The sequence below is a fragment of the Tetrao urogallus genome, assembly GCF_951394365.1.
Source record: "Tetrao urogallus genome assembly, chromosome: 6".
Classification (NCBI taxonomy): Eukaryota; Metazoa; Chordata; class Aves; order Galliformes; family Phasianidae; genus Tetrao; species Tetrao urogallus.
The window spans coordinates 21,512,538-21,530,151 of record NC_136819.1 but is presented as its reverse complement, the minus strand read 5'-3'; positions in this window follow the sequence as shown (position 1 = coordinate 21,530,151).

Sequence of the window (17,614 nt, the reverse complement as noted above, 5' to 3'; positions counted from 1 at the left end):
CATTTCTTTGTTTATTGAATAGGAGAATGATGGTTGAATTGTATATTTTACACTGTTTTCTGGTCTCTTCCTACATCATAGTGGTTAAATTTGGAATAAATATTTGTATCTCAAATTCAGTCTTCCTGAATTTCCTTTAGGAAAAAAGTCTATATCAGCAAGTATACTGCGATGCTTATTACAAAATGCAAAATAATGGCTATCAAACCATTATTTTTTGCTGTAATCCGTTTGCTACAGATTACAATACAAAAAGGTGCATATTGTTGCAGCTGTCATTATTATTCTCACATATAATTGTAAGCATCAGTTTTTCCAGGAAGTGATCTTCTAGCTCTGGAAGAAGTATCGAAACATACATATTCCTCCAAGCTCACACTTGACTGACTTCATGGTGACTTTGAGCTCTGTTATAAGAAATTTTTCATATTTGTGAAGACAGGTATAATGGGCAAAAGGTCCAAAGGGCAAAAGATCAAACTCACACTTGAATTCACCAAAATAGCTGCCAAAGCTGCCAATCCAAAGCAAGAGGCAATGGATCACTGACTGTGAGTGTTGCCAGCATGATATTTCACTCTGAAGTAGGGGATGTCATCCTGTTAGCCATGTTGATTACTTGCCTGTAGATGTACAAGTGTTTGTTTACCATTGAAATATCTGGTTCCAGTTACTTGACTGATTTCAATGGCTGTGATAGGAAATACATTTAGTTTATATAGCATGTTCCTTTTCAGCAGGAAATTTAATATTAAGCTTCCATATTATTTTTAACAACTAGGCATTGCATTATTATGAGAACAAATTAGTTATGAATGAATGATTAGCTTGAGATGCAACTAAAATTCAGAATGCCAAAGTACCTCTGTAGTTCTCTCAGATGACTGAAATTGTATTCATTCTTTAGAATTCTGCTTAATTTAATGGTGAGAGAATTCTATGCAGAATTATTAACATAACTCCTGAAATGTAATAATATTTATTTCTAGATTTGGACTGTTTTTGAGTCTTCTCCCCAAACTCTTCTGTTGCAAATAATTTGTAAATAATGTGAACATAAGAATCAAATATTCAGATTCAGGCTGACACATACATGTTTAGTTTAGATTTTATAGCTGAAAATTTCTGGTATTTCTGGTAGAAAATTACATATTTAGAAAATAGAATTTCCTAGCAAGAAAATTCTACTCAGAGTTCCCCCACCTCTCTTATCATTGCTAAGGTGTTGGAAACATAATTTTATAGATGCTATTATAAGAAGTTGTTTTAGAAAATGAGCTTCATTTTGGAAATTCAATGGAATGTATTTTCACTGACATAATTTTGTGAACTAGAGGTATTTCTGCAATACATTATTTTTCTATTCTGAAATAAAAATGCTTAGCTAATTCCAGATTGTTTTGTTCTTGAGTGACCAATTAAAATGACATCTGGTAACAATTTTAGAAGACTGGGATGATCCTCTGTCTTGGAAAAGAGTGATTTATGGAAGTAAGAGGTCTGTCTGAGGTATGAGCTTTCAGATGAAAAATAAAATGAAAGACCAGGCTGCCTGCATTCATTGAAGTGTTCACAGGGCTCCACACAGGACAGAAATTCCTTCTTCAAACTGTAGTGTAAGTCCCTTTCATCAAACACTCTATCTTAACTACCAAATTACTGGAAGATGATCTAATTACAATCTGCTAATGTGCAACATCTCCTATGCTGACACTGCAGGCACCATTTTGTGTTATAGGTTATTGCTAAGGATTGTCAAACAGTCACTGTGTTGCATTCCTACAAATACAGTTTCCAAAGTATGTAAATCCTATTGATATCCCACCAGGGAAAAAAGTGTTAAATAAGTCTAAGCTACTAGACTCTTACTCTAGTGGCAATAAAGTAGTAAAGTCTTTGTCAGTAGGCCAAGAATTTACCATGATTGAAATACAGGTAAAGAGTATTTCCACAGTTGCATTCAATAGAATAAAAGAATTAAAACATGGCTACAATCCTTACACTACTGCACAAGTCAGCCCCTAGCTAACGGGATTAGGATCTGATTAAAAAATAATAATAACAATCCTTCAGTGCTTAAGAACAAGACTCCTTACATCTTCCCTGTCATTATTTTACCAGGTTTGTGCTATGTTCCCTTTCTTCACAATAAAGACTTATTTGCCTCTTATGCAGATATGACTGTGTGAATAGCATAGAGCTGCCCTGGGAAGTTACAAAATGCGATTGAGACAGAGGCTTTTTATTATTTTTAAAAAATATTATTCTGGTGGGAATAAAGCAATGAAACATTTGTCAGTAAGCCAACAATTTCCTGTGATTAAAATACAGGTAATGCAAACAAATGGCTTGTGTGACTGTTTGATTTTTTCAAACATCTGAAAGCTGAACATGGTGTTTGCCATGTGCACTTAGATAAATAATTTTCACTCTAATCTGCTTTATTATTACCATCCAGTATTTTGACTTTAATGTCCTATTCCTCCACCCACTGAAGCCAGTAATAAGTTCACACTACCTTTAGTTGCATAGAAACAGATTTGGATGGGTTAAATCTCAGTTTCCCATCAAAATATAGATATGTGTTTATTAGTAAAGATGTTTTTCCACAGTGGAACGATGTTGAACAGGGAAAGCTTAAGCAATGACACTGGGGACAGAGCTGTGAATAAAACCAAGGACTCTCAGCTCTTTCTCCCAGCCCTAAGGACTAGGTTGCACATTACATAGAAACTTGTCTTTACAGGCTGAAAGCACTTTGAAGCTGCCTCACACACAGGTGGTGCACAGTGCTAGCCTGAGAGTGTGGTATGTTCCAGTTTACACACTTGTATTAGCTCTGTGAAAGAACTAAGTTTGTTTATTCAACAGGAAGATTTACTAGAAAATATATTAGACATAGCTTTCATTCCTTACCACTGACATGACAGCTTTTTAAACAGAGTCCTGTTCAATTTCCTTCCATGTTTGAGGGAACCAATCGCTATTAAGATTTCTTAATGAGGAGCTTGAAAAATCAGCTACTTGTTGTGGATGCCCATTTATCAATTTATTTCTGCATGTTCCATCAGGAGCTTTGATTGTACAGCTATTTATTTCTTAGAACAGTAAAACTGACCCAACTTCTCATACGTTGTCATGGGCCTATAAAAGAACATCACTTGAATTTCTAGATCTACAAAGCCCTCTTCCTTCATCATTTGCTAAGCAGTCCCTAAAATAAGATTATATTTTTTTTATTGTTTGTAAATCTCAAACATATTCTACCTGTTATAACCATCTATGCAAGTTGCTGTGGCCCAGGTTAATAAAACTTTACCATAATGTCTGAGGCCACTCTTCAAAACTCCTCATTCAGAGAATGAATTTATTTCAGAAACTAAAAATGAAGCAGGATTACAACCTATGTTTAAGACTGAGTATCAGCATAAGCAGGAAATGAAGACATTATGAGTGTGAAAAAGTACAAAGTATGAAAAATATGAAAAAACCTTAACTGTAATAAGCTCTTAAGTAGACAGCAAAAAATTCACTACTCAGGTCTTTCCCTGTGTTTGAAGCGTTTATAGCATGGACTTCTTGGTGTCCAGTGAGAGCTGTTAGCTGTTAGCTGGTAGCAGGCACTAACAGTTTCTTTAAGCTACTCAGACAAATCTAAATAATCTAGATAATTCCATTTTTCTGTCAAATTTATTGAAATAGAACAGTGAGCAAAGAGTGAAGTTAGTTGCACAGTGTCCCCGTGTCTCTTAGAATGCTGTCCAAAAATAAATAAAAATTGTATATGAAGCTTCATTATATTTACTTGTACTCCCTGTAGGTAATTTTAAAATTGGAATCAATAAATTCATTTCTGTATACTTCAGTCAAGTATATCATATGAATGATTCAGTCTACAACAGTTCTACAAACTTTTGTAGAACTGTTACTGTGCATCCAAACAGGTCTGTTTTTTGAGACTAATACAGGGGCTTAAGAAAGATAAGGCTGCATTGTGGAACTGAGGTGTAGTCAAGACACGACCCTTGAGTGAAATAATTCATAATCACCTTAAATTTAGACTCCAGTTCTCAATATCCTATTTCCAAATGTACGTACAAAGGATGGGGAAAAGGCATTGAAAAAAATTTGAGAAACACAAAAATCTCCTCACTGAAAAGATACTGGGCCTATTCAACAGTTACAGAAAAAGGTAAGAATAACATAAAATAATGAATGCATATAGTCACATAATTCTCCTTGCTTTTTTTTCCTTGTGAAGAAGAACAAAAAGAAAGCAGTGAAAATTATGCTGCAAGTGGAGAGGAAGAAATGCTTTTGAAGATGAAGAATAATTGTTGGCACCATTATATGTGATTGAGATGAAGCTAAAAGGAGAGTTCAGAAATTGATTAGACATTTATATGAATAATAAGCATACAATCTAAAGTTACAATAGCCAGGACTTATTAGGTTATTGTAGTTCAATGTCACGCATTTACCACATACCCTAAAATTAAACTTAGATTTGCATAATACAGTAGCAAAACACTCAAAAATCTTTCCCTTAATGGATTTTAGAAACTAAGAATTATGTATGACAAACCTGGGATAAAAATGTTTGCAGACAACTAGAACAGCTGGGACAATCAGCCTGTACAAGTAAGAAAGCCAAGTAAAAAATTTTGTAATCGCTTCAGATTTATGAATGCAGTATTGAAGTAACTCTGTCCTGTATAGATTAAAGGCTGAAGACACTAAATACACTTTTGCTGGGCAAAGGTATCTTTTTTCCTGTCTTGGTCCAGTTTACCATCTCAAAATATAAATGCTAACTATTTCAGTATGACAATTGTAATTGCAATTTCTGTGTGCAAAGAATATTTGAGATATTCCTAAAGCTGCCAGTTGACTTTATTTTCCCCCAAATCAAAACCATCCGGGAGGAATGAATCCAACTGTTATTTCTCTACACACACCTTTGCACCTCAACCAGCACTGGGGATGTGTTGTGTCTCTTACTGCCGTACAATGGCAGTGATGTAATTATTGGCAATTTCTGTCTACATATAAGTACTGTGGCTTGGAATCAATTAAAATGCTATACTAGAGACAACAGAATGTTTACTTGGAATATTTTTTAGCATACTAAATAATATAATTAATGAAAGAAATTTCCCATACCAGCTTTCACAATAGTTTAAAACTCATGGAGCGCAACCAGAGAAGTATTTAGCTAGCTGGAGGAGAAAGCTTGAGCAGTGGGCTGGAAAAGCAAGGTCTTTTCAAATATGCCTGCTTTTAAGATTTAGTTTCAGTCTTTTCTCCCTCCCTGTCATGTAATTAAAGTTCTTGACTTGTTTGAAAATGGCTCTGATTAAGTTTCATTTTGTTAAGCACCTCAATTTTTCAGCAAGGAAAAAAAAACACCATTAGGAATTTGCATTATCCATTATAGCCTCCTTCATGATCCGAAATTTATATGGGAAATGCTAATTGGACGTTCATCATCATAAAGATAATGATTCCTGTAGTCTTTGTGGTGATAATTAAGATAGAAGATGAAAATGATGTGGAATGAACATTGTATTCTTTATTTACTGTAAATGGAGAATGGAAAATTAATTCTGTCCTTGTCTTCAGGGTAGATTCCAGGAAGGTATAGAGGGAGTTATGTAAAATAAATTGTTTCTTCTAAGACATCTAAATTTGCTTAGGGGAGAGATGGCCCTGCAGATCTTATTCCAATATCCAGATGAAGGATGTTGATACTGTGTGAAATCTTCACCTATTACTGGGTACTGTCCTAAAGACAGATGTGGCTAATGAGATTCCTTTCATTATGCTTCAGCACACCATGTGCTGGGAGCTTCCCCTCTATTGCTTTCTGAACACGTGTTCCAAGTTCTCGGAGGGAAAGATGACTTCCATGGTGCATGCAGTGACAGAGGCAGACTATGCAATTCAACTGCTCTGAATAGTCACCATAACGACTTGCATTAGCTTCTGAGACTAAAAGCAAAACAAATGTGAAAAGGAAAGAGTTTTACAGAAATATTTTTCTCTTACATTTGTTTTACTCTTCTGAAATCACTGAAGAGGTTTAGTGACTCTGCATGGCAGTGGATAAAGAACCAAAAGCAGTCACACTGAATCCAAGATGGATGTGGTTAATACTATTATTTTTTCTGAAGCTGGAATAAACCTGAACCATTAGCCTGAAGTCTTTGATGAAACTGTGTAGGACTCAAGAAAATCAAACACCTCTGAACCTTGGTTCAGAATAGAAACTTGATTAAAGACAGATGCATAGAAATTCACCTGATTCAAATGCTGTGCTTGGTTGATACTGCAAAGTGTTGCAATGCTGTCTTTCTTTCCTACCTGCATTTGGCTTCTCCCCTGCAGTACCTCTCAGTAGAACAGAGTGTATGAATATTTGTCTCTTTTCCATAGCTGTGTGCTACCCTGTTTCATGTATTCTTACAAATATCAATTTGCAAATGTCACCTGACTAATGATCCTGCTTTTCTTTTATTCAGGTTGTCCTGTGGCAGATAGCTCTATTTAGTTATCACCAGGCTGCCCACCAGGCATCTAACTCCCACAACTGGTCTCAGCTGGTATAGCCTATGCTCAGATCTTTGCTCCATATAGTCAATATCACACCAGGTAGTGATGGAACTGGAAAGGAACTATGGTGGTGTGGTCACAACTGTGGTGAAAACTGTGGTGAAAACTGAGATTCTGCAGAGAAAGAGAGAATAGGGCTAAGTTCTTTTCTTGGCAGAATTCCTTAGGTCCCTTAGGCCTGCCTTGTCACACAAGGTTTTCCATTTTAAAATATTGCATTTTCTTGTGAACTCTGCATGACTGTCTTACTATTATGGAAATCAATTTTGAACCATTCTGGGTGTGAGCCAATATGACTTCAGTTGCAGCTGAACCCAGGAATGGCTTGGAAGCCTGCATGCTGTACTTCCCAGGGCATAGGGCCAGGAGCCGAGCGCTCCAGACCTCTGTCCTTGGTCACAAAAAGCTCTCTGCATTACTAGCCACACTGCAGCAGTACTTGAGGGCTCTGGTTACTGCCTGTGTTGCAGCTGGCATCCAAGAAAATGCAGCCTTTGTTCTGAGGTTTACCAGGAAGCATCACGCAAGTTACAATGAATAAATAATAATGCATAGAAGGATTAAGGAGTACAAAGGCAGCAGTAATACGATCAGACAATTACAGAGGCCCACAGTGTGCAGAATTTAAGGGTTTTTGAACAAGTCTGAAGAGAATTCTACTGAAAATTAAAGTCAGTATTTGCAGAAAATATATTTAGAAACATGCAGAACCACCCATTTGGTTTGATCAATTTTTCTACGACGAATCTTTAAATTAAAAAGTAATATTAATCCAAAGTTGCATAAATCACCCCTGATAATGAGAACAAGAGCACAAATACAGGCATCGATTAACAGGGAATGAGTAGTGGGGTTGTAAAGACTTTAATTCCCCTATGGGTATTAGTACCCATTGATGTGTTAAACACTCACAGATAGTGAGCGAGTGGTGGTCACAGCTACATGGCTGCGTCTGTCCCTGAGACATGCACAGGCAAAAGGGATTCCTTTTTCTGATAAGCAGTCATGAGGCAAATAAGCAAGGTTCATGAGCTCAGAGCATCATGAGACTCATGCTGAAGGACTCAGTGACTGAAATGTTTGTTGATTCAGTGACAGGGTGACCCAATGGTATCCTGAGGCCATTAAAGATCTTGAATTTTGCAAAACTTTTGAAAACTGAGAAGCAAAGAGTTAAGCAATCTTTCTCAATTCGTTGAACATCAGAAACGCAGCTGCAATGTCTCTGCCCAGACAGATTCATCTTGTTTCCTTAGAGCAGGCAGGAGAAACCAACAGGAGTTATTTCTGTACAATATACCAGATGTAGGTTTGCTCCTTGCCACAGTGAACAGCTGGAGCCCACCGGGAAGGCCATGTTTTATTATGGGGAGCTCTGGACCTAAGTTAGGAAGGAAGATGAGCTCCTGCAGATAGCCACTTCTGTGATCAAAGGTGAAAAAAACCCATGTACTTTGATCTCTACAGCACATAGAGGTCTCCCTGCTGCAAGGACTGTCAATAGTTATGCTGATACTCAATGCTGAGCAAGAGAGAGAGTTGTGCTAACTGGCATTATATGCATATAAGTAAAAGTTTGTAAAAAGCTGTGAAAGGACTGTAGCATATCATAAGCATGATGCCTTTTTTGATTTTCAGTGTAGAGTTTGTGGAGATTATCCCTTTTCAGTACATTCAAGGCCAGACTGCAAGGCCACAGTGCACATGAGTTGCTGAACTGCAAAAAGAAGCTAAGGCATTTAACTTTTTCTTTCTTGTTTTTCAGAAATCTGCATTGCACTTAGCATTTAGGGACAGTGAAGGATTCTGCAGGTTCTAAGTGATTTAATGCAGTCATCCATCAGTTGCCCTCACAATCAGTTCTGAGAAGAGCTGGAATGACAGTGTTCATTTCTGGCTATAGCTAGTGGCTACCCATTGCAATATGGTGAATAATAAATAATCTGGTGAACAGAGACCTGTTATTCAACTGGGTTTGGAGAGTGAAATCAGTGGTTATTTATGCTGGGCCCATAAAAAGAATTGCAAGTCCAATAATTACATAAGAGAGAGGAACTATTTAATTTGACTAACAGCATGTTATCTATACATTGGAAGACACAGTTATAAGAAGGAGACTGTATATTTCATCTTTCTGAATGAAAAAATTGCTTACAAGAAGCACTTAAATTAGTGATCCAACTTGTTCTTTTAATAGTTACAGTATTTAAGTCATTTCAGCAGCATCCTACAGTTTTATGAGGCCATAATCTGATTCCCCAAAGGAAGAACTGTGGGGAAAAGTAAAACAGTGAAATGGAAGCACTATTCCTGGTGTGAAAAACCTCACATGGGGCTGTGCAAGTAATTGACTTCTTGGTTCGCTTGCTGAACTGGAAAAAAAAAAAAGGCCAGCAGCAGTGAGAAAAGAAAACTTACTCTCTTCTATTGGATCAACACAGAGTGAGGGAACAGGGAAATATAATTTCATAGGTCAGTATCCCTAAATAAGGTAAAAAGAAATATATATATTGTTTTGGAGATACTCCAGACTGTACTAGATTTAACTGGACAATGAGTCAGAGGGTATGGCACTCCTTTTGCTTAGTGTTTCTGACATTCATCTCAGATGTGAGCCATTTGAGCAGCATTGTCTACTACTAGGTTTAATTATCTAACACACAGTGCAGCAACTTCAGAAAAACCAACTGTTCTGTCTTGATCCACTGTTCAGACTGAAGCCACTACCAACTTCTGAGTTTTGCAGAGCTGGCATTGAAACGGTTTCTGTGTTTGGAGGATGAACTCTGCATTGAGCTTTAGATAAATTGTTTTCTGCTAAAATAAAAAGTAGTTCTCAGCATATTTCTTGTACATATAGCAGCAAATATTAGGCTGGAAAACTGCAGATAATTAATTCTTCCCTTTAATTTGGGGATTTCCTAGATTATAGTTCAGAATTTAGAGAAAGCTGGAAATCGAGGTCACGAGGTACATCTTCAGAAAGTCCTTAGGCACTTTGAACATTTTACTTCAGAGTTTTAATCTGGAAATATACCAACTGACTTGAACAAAAGATCCTGCCTTGAACCTTTGAAATGAGACTCTTATGAACTCCAGTATCAGCCTGACCTTCCATGTTCAGATTGCTCAAAGTTAGACTATCTTGAACCTTCATTTATAAATGAATCACAAAAAAGGACACATCCTGATATATTATGAATGAGAAAACAATGCCCTAAAAATCTTTCTGCTTCTGTTTTTCCTGGTTTAACACTGCATTATTTCCTTGGCCTTTAATTCAGAGACTGTGTAAGGGGAGGTTTCACTTGTCTAAGCAGAAGGAACAAGTCATTTTGCAAACCTTTCTTCCATAAGATTTTGTGATCCCTTGTGATAGCTTAACTGAATCAAAATATTAAGTGAAACAACAAACAAGAACTCAGATCTAAATCCTGTTTTTCAAAGTTCTTGAAATACTATGTTTGAATAGTTGTATTTCTGGTTGCTTCATAGTTTATGGAAGTCATGGTGATCATCCACAAGGTTTACAGTTTTTTAGATTATCCTACTTTTATTAAAGTGATGCTAGTTTTTTGCATATAGATACAAGTATTGTTCATTCTGTTTAAAACAGGCTACAAACAGTTTAAAGTTGACAGATAAAAGTAAGATATAAATAATGAATTGTTCACGAAAAGGGAAAGCCTGCATAATGTTCTTTTGTTAAGAAGGGCTCCTCTCTCTGTCATTCACATACCATACTCATGTAAAACTCTAAACCAGTCATACTGCAAAATATACAAGTCAGTGTTACACAGAACCGTTTATGGGTAATATTTACTATCACCTCTAGGAATATGATTTACTCTTCTTGTTTTTACCTTTTCTCCTCCTTCTCTTCCACACAGAGTTGTAATAGCAATGCATACAGATTCAAAAAATGACCAAGGTTGGAAAAGATCTCCAAGATCATCTAGTCCAGATGTACACCTACCACCAATATTTCCCCACTAAATCATGTCCCTTAGTACAACATCTAAACATTTCTTGAATATCTCTAGGGATGGTGACTCAAGCATCCCCCTGGGCAGCCCGTTCCAATGCTCCACTCTTGGAGAAGAAATTTTTTTTAATATCCAACTGGAACAACTTGAGGCCATTCCATCTCCTCATATCACTAGTTACATGGGAGGAGAGGCTGGATTCCCCCCTCACCACAACCTCCATTCAGGTAGTTATAAAGAACTATGATGTGTTCTCTGAGCCTCCTCTTCTCCAGACTAAATAATCCCAGTTCCCTCAGCCGCTCCCCATAAGACTTTTGTTCCAGACTCCTTGCCAGCTTTGTTGCCCTTCTCTGGATATATTCTAGGGTCTCAATGCCTTTCTTATGGTGAGAGACCCAAAATTGAACAAAGTACTTGAGGTGCAGCCTCACCAGAGTTGAGTACAGGGGGACAATCACTTCCCTGCTCCTGCTGGCAGCACAATTTCTGATACAAGCCAGGATGCCATTGGCCTTCTTGGCTATTGGGGCACAATACTGGCTCATATTTATCTGAGTGTCACATAACAATCCTAAGTCCACTTCTTCCACACAGTCTTCCAGCCACTCTGCCTCAAGCCTGTAACCTTCCCTGGGGTTGTTGCGGCTAAAGTTCAGGACCCAGCAGTCGGTCCTGTTGAACATCATTCCACTGGCTTCAGCCCAGTGATCCCCCTAAAGAGCCTTCCTACCCCCAGACAGATCAGCACTTCCTCCCAGCTTGATGCCCTTTGCATATTTACTGGAGGTGCACTCAGTCCAGGTCACCAAAAAAGATATTGAACAGTACATGCCCCAATTCTGATGTTTGTGGAACACAACTTGTGACCAGTCACCAGCTTGATTCAATCCCATTCAGCACCAATCTCTGGGCCATCCAGTCAATTCTTTACCCAGCAAGGAATATACCTGTCCAAGCCACAGGTTGCCAGCATCTCCAGGAGAGTAGTGTGGGAGACAGTGTCAAAGACTTTGCTGAAGTCCAGGTAGACTATGTCAACAGCCTTTTTCTCATCCACCAGGCTGGTCACTCAATCATAGAAGAACATGACGTTGGACAAGCAGGACCTGTCTGTCATGAATCCATGCTGGCTGCAACTGTCCCCTAGTTATCCTGTATATGACATGTAATCTCACTCAAGATGATCAGTTCCGTAACCCTTGCTGGCACCGAGGTCAGACTGACAGGTCTGTAGTTCCCTGGAACCTTTTTATGACCCTTCTTGTAGATGGGAATCACACTGGCTTGCCTCCAATCCTCTGGGACCCCTGTGGCTGACCAGGAATAGTGAAACACTGATAGATGGAGGAAAGTGGCATAGCAATTACCGCCACCAGCTCCCTTAGCACCTTTGGGTAGATCCTACCTAGCTCTGAACGCTTGTGACGGTCCAAGAGCAGTAGTAGGTTTCTGAACTGCTTCCACATGTATTGTGGGGGGTTTATTCTCCCCATCCTAGACTTCCAGGTCGGGGGGTGGAGAACCCCAAGAATAATTGGTCTGACTTTTAGAGATAGATGTAAAGAAGGCATTGAGAACTTTGGCCTTTTCCTTATCCTCAGTGGCCACATTCCTTGCTACATCGAGTAAAGGCTGGAGATTCTCCTTAGCTCTCCCTTTACTGTAAAAAAGTTTTTTGTTATCTTTTATCCCAGTGGCCAGGTTGAATTTAGTCTTTGCTTTTGCCTTTCTGATTTTACTTTGTGCAAAGAAACAATTCTTTTCATATGAGTGCAGTTTTTGGAACGTAGTTTTTAAGTGAATGGAAGAAGTTCCCAAGAAAATCCTCTTGCCATGCATTTGATTTTTTTCAGGGCAGGGAGATCAAGAAGATAATATGTACTTTGAAAGCCTCTGACGATATCATCCCGGAGTTTGATTTCCTCAATTCTACCAAATTTAGTAATCACAGATTTGGCTTGCAATAGAGTAGAAAAATTTGACTTTCATAATTAGACTTGTCAGAGAGGGAGTCTTCTTGAACCAAAATGCATGTATACACACACACATACACATGCAAGGTAGCTGCAATCTGCATAACTGCAATTTTGGGATTGTGCACTGGTCAATTTCTATTGACAAACTAATTTTCTGCTATTATGAGGCTATGTATATTGATCTTGAAATAACCAACAAATCTAAGAGTATTAATTTGGTGTCCAGGAATGTGAAAAGTCTGGTTTGCAGATAACAACAAGTAATTTATCCTGGTAAGTGTCTTCTTAAAGATAATCAATAATGTCAGTGGGATGAAGAATTACATCATTTTGTAAGGATCTTTCTGAACTGATGTGATTCATTAGTGCTGTTTCTTTGGATGGTACGGTACAACACTATGCAAGTATTTTTTTTTTTTTTTTAAATAACAGTTAACAAAAAAGAAAGTTGGGTGACTTACCACTGACCTGTCCTATGTGGAGAGTGACAAGTGTGAATCTTTGGTCTCAGCGTACTTACACAAATGAAAAATCTTCTCTGTTATGTCTAGTAACAATCATATCATGGAAATGCGCATACATGGGTTAATTTCCACACACCTGCTTAGTATGTGTTACTAACTGCCTTTGGGAGGAAAGCAGAAGTGACAGCGCTTTCACATAGTTGGATGCAAAATAAACAGTTCAAGCAGGCAAGTGAGGAATTGCAGAGACTGAGTGACATTGTGGAATAAGATGCCATATGAAAACCTTAACATATGTCAGGGTTTTGGTGGTTTTTTTTCCTTTTTTTTTTTTTCACAATAGTTACTGTAAATACAGTTTCTCTTTCTGGAAGGCTCACAGCCTTGGAGGCATTAGAACTAGCATCAAGAACTTTTTTTGCTTAAACAGCGCTCGCTTGCAGCATACTTTCATCAGCTCTTGTAAGATAACCAGGTTCAGTTAGTATTTGACTGAGGAGACCAAACAAGAACATTTACAGCCAAATAGATGTTAGAAATCTGTATGTGGCATTTTTTTTCTTACACAGAACAAGATATGTGGTAGAAGAGATTTTGCACCTCAGTAAGGTCTTTGAGTGTGGTGATCACAGATTTTAAGCTAGATTTGTGGGGGCTGTCTGTACCATGCAAAAAATTTTGCTTGAAGTAATTCACTTACATCTAGTTAGCTTCCTTTGGTGTTTGCAGTGTTCTTTGCTTTCTTTCCTTGGAAAGCTGGAAGCTTTCTTCCAGTATTGGCTTTGCCAAGGCAAGCAAAATAATCTTCAGTTTGCACGTCATTAAATACTGCATTAAGTTTGTGAAGACAGCCTAGGCACTGTGTAGATACTGGAGAGAACTTAGTTCTGAAAGAAGTGACTCAATTTAAACATGAGTTAAAGGAGAATCTCCAACTAATAAGAAATGTGAGAGAAGTCTAGCATCGTTCTGCTATTGTTCAATAAAGGGCATTGCTTTCCTGCAGTTACAACTACACACACTACAACAATATGCAAATGCAAACACCATATGCTTAAAATATAAGAATCTTTGGGAAGCTGTTCAATTCAGGTAGAACTCTTCACACTGAATTTCAAGGAATGTTTGAGCTATCTCCTGACAATGAAAAACAAAATTCATGTTTCTGTGGCCAGTGCACTATGAAACTAAGAAATTATTTTGAATGAGGCTAAATGAAGACTGGTAAATAGAAATTCAGATGGCAAAAACTACTACTTTCAACAAAAGCTTTGTGTTCAGCCTTTTTGAAAACTAGACTCCCTGTTCAGAAGAAGAAGACTTGTTTCTCATTCTCCTCTCAATGACACTTGAGATCATCACTCCCATCTGATAAGCTAATCGTTTTTTTTCATAATAATCAAACATGCATTGTCCAAGATGGGCTTTACTGGCTTAGGAAATGCAAAGAGAATAGCTCATTCTTAAAACTTCGTATAAAACATTATAAATAAGGTGTATAGTTTTCTGATTTAATAATTTATGCATACCCAAACTAAAATACTGAAACAAACTTTTCCTTAGAAGTAAACTGGAGAAAAACCTGATGCTTTTCTTATTTGAAAATTGTTACATTCTCATGGTATTTTTCTTTTTTCTTATCCTGTTATATTCTCAAATTTTCTAATAATTGATTTGCACTTTCATTATAACATCCCTTCGTAGGACTTTCATTTCAGATACTGTGATTTTGGCCTTTTTTGAATTTTTGTTCAGCTTTACTAACTTGGTGATCCTCTGGCAAGGAAACTGCCCTGAGGCAAGGAGCTGGCTTTGATGCCTCCAGGCTGCTCTGGCCCAGCAATCATCGGGAAGACAACCCTTTATATAGTTAGGCCATACATTCACCTGGGTGATCTAGAAGCTTAGAATGCTGGAAGAACATTTATCTCTTCATGTCTAAATAGGTGATGGCTGCTGATAGTTTCTAGTGAAATCAAATTAGTTCTCAGCACAGGGAGGACCTTGTTTTCAGCTGCAAATTATTTATTGGAAATTCCTGTCCTTTTTAGGCAGCATTTTCAATTTCACCGAGCAGACAGTAGAATTCACTGTGGTTTAGAATCTAAAAGCATGATCTATGATTCTCTCAAAGTTACTGGAACTAACTGCAGGGTAAGATATTCAGCAGCTTTTGAACATCTGAATCTGGTACTTTGACATAAGAATTATCCTGTGGTTTAAGGAAGCATTCAGAAAGACAATGACTTCCAAGCTTGTATTTGACAGTTCAACTTTCATACCCATACAAGCTATTCCCTTTAGATCCGTAAATTACTTATGTTGCCTTTATCAGTTTTCAGCATTTCAGTACTATGAGATGTGATATGCTTTCAGTATTCCTTTTAATTACTAGCTTCTTAGCTAGAGAATTCATGAAAATCCCATACTGACTAAGATTAATAGTTCTCCTGGGCTGAATGGCTCAAGTAATCCGAAATAGCATATAGAGCTGTTTGGTGATTCAAATTCAGCCTGAGTGAGTGGTTTCTAAAATTCTTCTTTTCATGAGTAAGGAATAGCATTAGCTGATGTGAAAGAGACAGGAATGAAAAGTCAAAAAGTTACGGGGAGCTAGCATGAAGGAGCCATGTTCTAGCAAAGAGGCTGCAGGGAGGTCTGAAACTCAGAATTATGATGCGGGTGACAGAATTGCTGGTGACCTTTAGGGTTGGAGTAGTAAGATGTTGTATAAGCCTCCCCTGAGACTTGCCAATATGTCTGTACATGGGCAGTCCAGAATGAACATAAGCAAGAGGCTTTGCAGATCAATTTGAGGTGGATAAGCAGAGTGGTGTGTGGGGACTTCATATAAAACCTTCCCCACATACTGCTGGCTTACTGCCAGCAGTGTTAAATCCTTGACTTTCTGCTCACAATATACACTGAAGATAAAATTTATGAACACACTGCTGAAAAAAGCAAACCTGATCCCCACACAAGCTGCACATTACTTTTGGCATCTCAGTTTCTTTCAGTGTTTAATCCCTTCTCACCTCCCCCTACTGTTTGCCTGTGGAGACTTGTCAGCAGCTGAAAGAATATGGCTTCTTATAATTTAAATTAGGTAGAACACCTAATTTTTAAAAAAAGTACATATATTTTAAAGATTAGTCATCATCTTTTGGATTTTAGATGATAAAATGTACTTTTTTTTTTTTCATAACTTGAGGAAGATGGAAATGCTTGTTGACAAAACTCTACTGTGAAATTGTGCATTGTAAGAATTTATTTTACGTTTAAACTGAGATTTTTCATGGCTAATGTCTATGTATTCAGTTCCATATATATGTATAAATGTATGGCTTATGTGCAAGTCATCATACAAACTGTGCATCATCAACTGTAAATAGAAAATACATCTTCTAAAGAAAATGCAAGGTTTTGCAGATCCCAGTAAGTGCACAGCCACACAATGACCTTGTTTTTTTCACCCAGACTCCAAAACAATTCCAGAGAGAACTTTTGCTAACTTCAGGGTTGCCTTCAGGTTTACAAGAAAGCTAAAATGTAGGAGCTAGCAGCTTTATCTCCTCAATGAGGCTCCTAGCAGAACAGCGGTAAGAGCAAGGGGTGACAAGGACTGAGTGCTGGGTCATCCTTTGGCTTCCCTAGTGCACTTAAGAGACGTAAATGGAGACCACACTTTAGCTGACTGCAGGAATTTTTCTTTTGTGAAATGCAGGAGACTCAGAGTTGGGATTGTCACCGTGAAATAAGCTTTACAACAGGCCACTCCCAGCTTTGATAACACCTGCAGATGTAGGCTTCAGAAGTTGTTAGTTTTTAAAAATAATTCTACACTGACAATAACTAAAAAAAGGTTGTTTCTGAGCTTGCCTATGTCCATAGCTTGCTAATGAAAATCTGCATACAGAAATAAAAAAGAGACAGTATTCTATTGAGATTGTTTACATGTTTTCCCAAGAGCCTGAAGAGCTTTCAGGTAAGTGAATTAGCAAAGAAGGCTTGCTCTATTTCTGTTTTGCAAGTAGCAGACTTGTGGAACAAAAGGACATACTACTGCCAGCTCTTCTCTGCAAGAATGTTACAATAAACTAAATAATAATAATAATTTTAATTAATTTATTAAGTATTTATTTGCACCCTTGTCCATTGTTCTATCTATTGAGAATGATCTACAAATACAGATCAAAACATGACAGTAAGTTGGAGTATGCTGAAGTTGATGTTGTGAGTATGTTTCAGCAAGATGACAAAGTTTCCCATTTATATATCTCCTTTTATCATAAAAAATAATGAAAGACTCACATTGTAGAAATTGACTGATACAAAGTGATGGGCTTTGAGTTTACTGTGACTATTCAAGAATAGTAGTGTCATAACGAAAAGCTTCAGGAGAATGGTAGCTCAGACTTGAATAACAACAACAACAACAAAAAAACGAACAACCAGCAGTTGTTAGAGCTGATCAAGAAAGATACAGAGAAGAAAACACAGGTCTCCAGACTCTCCCAGATTCTCAAATGGAAGTGTTTTTTTGCACTAGCTCTGTGCTAGCCTTCCAGTGTGG